Here is a 3,455-nt window from a genome sequence, read left to right on the forward strand (position 1 = left end):
TTATGCATTTGATTATATTGCAATTTTATGTTTATTGCTGACAAATTGTCTAAAATTTTGTTACCAATCAATTTGTCTGTCTAAAATTGCATATGATTTTTAATTGTATATGAGAATGCAATTACTGTGGCAATGTTGTTTGATTTTGCAGTGATTGAAGAAGGCTACGCACATCCATGTCGACTGCTCTTCCATCTCAACGAACGAGCTTCAACTGGATAGCTTCCGAGGACGGAATCTACATCAGGAAGGGGGGCATGTTAACCCTCACGGCACACGGACACCCAACGATCTATAAACGTTGTATTGTTTAGAGTCAGGTACCGGGCTTGTCGGACCAATAGGAACAGGGTAAGGGTGATTGCCGATGACAGGCGCACTCTAACTGGAATATTCAAGGAGTTAGTTGGCTAAGTATGGGCGCCCAAGTGTGAATGGGGTGAGCTCATATAAAAGCCACTAAACCTAATTTTTACTCATTCTCTCATTGTGCAATAGAAGCCGCTCTTGCTCCATCTCCACCTTCTCCTTCACCATCTCCTTGTGTGTGTGTGTGTGTACGTGTGAGAGAGAGAGAGTGTGAGAGTGTGTGTGTGATCGAGCGTTCCGGCGGCACGATGGCGGCGAGGCGGTTGAGCACGGCGTAGCGGCATCTCCCTCTTCTTCGCGACGTGGGAATCCTTCATTCGCAACTTAACCCTCACGGCACACGGACACCCAACGATCTATAAACGTTGTATTGTTTAGAGTCAGGTACCGGGCTTGTCGGACCAATAGGAACAGGGTAAGGGTGATTGCCGATGACAGGCGCACTCTAACTGGAATATTCAAGGAGTTAGTTGGCTAAGTATGGGCGCCCAAGTGTGAATGGGGTGAGCTCATATAAAAGCCACTAAACCTAATTTTTACTCATTCTCTCATTGTGCAATAGAAGCCGCTCTTGCTCCATCTCCACCTTCTCCTTCACCATCTCCTTGTGTGTGTGTGTGTGTGTGTGTATGTGTGAGAGAGAGTGTGTGAGAGTGTGTGTGTGATCGAGCGTTGCGGCGGCACGACGGCGGCGAGGCGGTTGAGCGCGGCGTAGCGGCGTCTCCCTCTTCTTCGCGACGCGGGAATCCTTCATTCGCAACTACGCAGGAAGGTGAGTGACACACCATTCTTCCTTGTGAGCTTGTCTGTTGTATGACTGTGTGCTAGGAACCTTTGTGGCTCGCACATGGCGCATAGCAAGTCCCTAGGCGTGACATTTTTGGCGCCGCTGCCGGGGATCGAACCCGGGTCACCCGCGTGATAGGCGGGAATACTCACCGCTATACTACAATGACCAACTGCAGAATTTTTATGTCCACTTAATACAACAAGGAAGGAGTCAAGAAAGAGATCAAGACCCTGGAAGAGCACGACGACAAAACAGGGAGTATCACTGCTACAACTACGGAGAAGACGGTCACAGTATGTACTACTGTCCCAAACCACAACAAAACTATAATAGAGAAGGTAGGAGGAACCAATTGTCACCCCCTAGAGAAAGAACACCCCCACCCCGAGCACCAGCCCCACCAACACAAATTCTACGTCCGCCACAATCACCACTTACAATCATGCTACGCCCACCACCAATTGGTACCCGCACACCAAGTATCATTGGTCTTGCAGAAGAGGTCAAAATGAGTGTAACAGAAGAAGGATCAAGTAAGAAGACTATTCAAAGAACTCATGCAGTGGAACAAGAGGTTAAAGAATCAAAAGATGCTACCCAAGTGGGGGAGGTAAGTCAAGAAAATTGTGTTACAAATGTGAGTACATCTTTAACCTTGAATGAAATAAGCACCAAAGCGATGAATCGACAACATTGGGCGTTAAGGGTAAGAAGGTGTAAAGTGTTGATTAGGCCTCGTCAGAGTAAGAGTAATGCAAAGGTCATGAAAGATACAAGAGAAGAGGAAAACCAACCTGCTAGCAAGGCTTTGCAGAAGATGGACAACATATCAAGCAAAGGGGAGGGCTTTGAAAACGGAAGCCTGTGCACCACCATGGACCCAGGACAGTGTAGCAAGCTAAATGAATCTTGCATCAAGGTAGTTTCACTAGAGGACCATAATGAAGAGGTAATTATGACTGAAGGTTTAGAGTTGGATATTGATCCAGAGGCTTGGCAGCCGAGCAAGACTTTATTGTGTAGTGTTATAGACTTAGAGATGGGTAATGCCTCTAGTCTACTGAAGGGTGTTATAAACTTGGAGATGGGTAATGCCTCCAGTATATGTGAGGATGTTCATAGTAAGTTTGATGATCAATATGTTGCCAACCTTTTAAGGATGTTCCAAACTCCTCCACAACACAACATTGTGTTTGCATGGGATGCATCAGACCTATGGCTATGGCTAGCCGCTATAACATATACAGAGAAGATCAGCATGGAGATAAGAGAAAAGGAGCCATGGATAGACAAAAGCCTGATAGAATGCAAGAATGAAGACCTCATTCGCAATTTGGTACAATTTTTTACAAATAGTGCATCCTCTCTTTGGAGAAAGGTAAGTGGGTTACGCTTGAATTTAAGCCGCAAGGTAGGTGGCTTGCTATTAGCATCAGTAAAGGAAGCTGACATGTTTGAGGACACCCAAAAGAAGCATGATATGCTTGCAAATTTTTCTAGTCATGGCAGTAAGCAGGACTCTGAAGACAACTTGAGCTCACCACACCACCAAGGCGGCCATATATGGTGGATTCTTGGTACACTCTTGGGAATCATAATTTTCAGTTCTGTCTTTGCAGGAGCCAAGATGCTCATTTCCCCTCTCGCTACTGGTGGTTACAAATTTGATCCGATTTGGCATGCAAATTTTATTGTTCGGACACTACAAACAATGATCCTATTTTTCACTTGGGATCCAGGAGGACATTGGCACAAAGTTCTGGAAGCCATGGGCTTACCCTTTAATCAACCGACACTATTCCAAGGAACAAGTTATCACTTGGACCTGTTACAGATTCATGAATATCCCAGAAATATCACCAATGGCCAAATGGAATGGCTAATTCAGAAGGCAACTCGATATCGGATCCTACAACTAAGCGGAAGAAGAAACAGAGCTAGAGACATGAATGCCTCTAGCCAAAAGGGGAGGGCTAATGATGGGAGCTTTTCACAAGCCAAGCTCCCATACCCCTCTTCTCTCGTCCCCACCCCATGGAAACCTCCTCTTAGGGAGGGAGTGATAAAAGGCATTGGAAAAAAGTAAGAAAAAATAAAGTATGATTATGTAAATATATGAGAAAGGTAAAATAGGCCACCTCATGCCTGCGGGGCAGCCCATCCCCACCTTGCCTCCTTTTTCTTCATTGTTGCCCCGCCCTGTGTCTCTTTTCCTCTCCTCCACTCAAAAGGTCAACCCCCTCTCTCTTCCCCTTGTCCTTTCTCCTTTCTATCTCCCCTCAAGCTACCCCACCTC

The 3,455-nt window shown here is 45.9% G+C and overlaps 1 non-coding gene across 1 annotated transcript; it reads right to left on the reverse strand.

The window, feature by feature from the left end:
* Nucleotides 1–1,253: 1,253 nt before the first annotated feature.
* On the reverse strand, nt 1,254–1,325 carry TRNAD-AUC (transfer RNA aspartic acid (anticodon AUC)). The gene has a single exon. It is a non-coding gene; the product is annotated as a tRNA-Asp (tRNA).
* Nucleotides 1,326–3,455: the final 2,130 nt, after the last annotated feature.

This window comes from Adiantum capillus-veneris, chromosome 6 (assembly GCF_014529385.1).
Source record: "Adiantum capillus-veneris isolate H3 chromosome 6, ASM1452938v2, whole genome shotgun sequence".
NCBI classification, from domain to species: Eukaryota; Viridiplantae; Streptophyta; class Polypodiopsida; order Polypodiales; family Pteridaceae; genus Adiantum; species Adiantum capillus-veneris.